This window comes from Limulus polyphemus, unplaced genomic scaffold (genome assembly GCF_000517525.1).
Source record: "Limulus polyphemus unplaced genomic scaffold, Limulus_polyphemus-2.1.2 Scaffold2967, whole genome shotgun sequence".
NCBI lineage: Eukaryota > Metazoa > Arthropoda > Merostomata > Xiphosura > Limulidae > Limulus > Limulus polyphemus.
This window is the reverse complement of record NW_013668577.1, coordinates 77,053-77,702: the sequence shown is the minus strand read 5'-3', so window position 1 is coordinate 77,702 and position 650 is coordinate 77,053.

The window sequence follows — 650 nt, the reverse complement described above, 5'->3', positions numbered from 1 at the left end:
TTATTACAAATTGTCTCAAAATTCATTAAATTTAACTATTGTTACCAGCAGTTCTATTATATAAAAAGTAAAGTAGCTTATTACAAATTGCTCAAAATCATTAAATTTAACTATTGTTACCAGCAGTTCTATTATATAAAAAGTAAAGTAGCTTATTACAAATTGCTCAAAATCATTAAATTTAACTATTGTTACCAGCAGTTCTATTATATAAAAAATAAAGTAGCTTATTACAAATTGCTCAAAATCATTAAATTTAACTATTGTTACCAGCAGTTCTATTATATAAAAGTAAAGTAGCTTATTACAAACTGTGAAAAATCAAAATGATTTTAAAAATACTAGTTTACATATAAAGAGAATGAAATGCTACGAGCGTAAGAAGGGAGTGTATACAGTTTTAATACTGACACTTGCCTGTTTATTGTCGGTGCTTGAATATGTTTCATGTACTTGAGTAAAAGTAAATAATAGGGCAAATGTGTCATAGTGAAAGCAAGTTTTAATAATGTATGAAAAATAGAATATCTGTCAGATTTACAATATTTAGTAAATTAATATTCCAAACATCGTACGTTGCAAGGGAATTGTGTAGAATCAAACGATGAATTTATATCAGATAATTAAAATACGAAAATATCACAATTCAA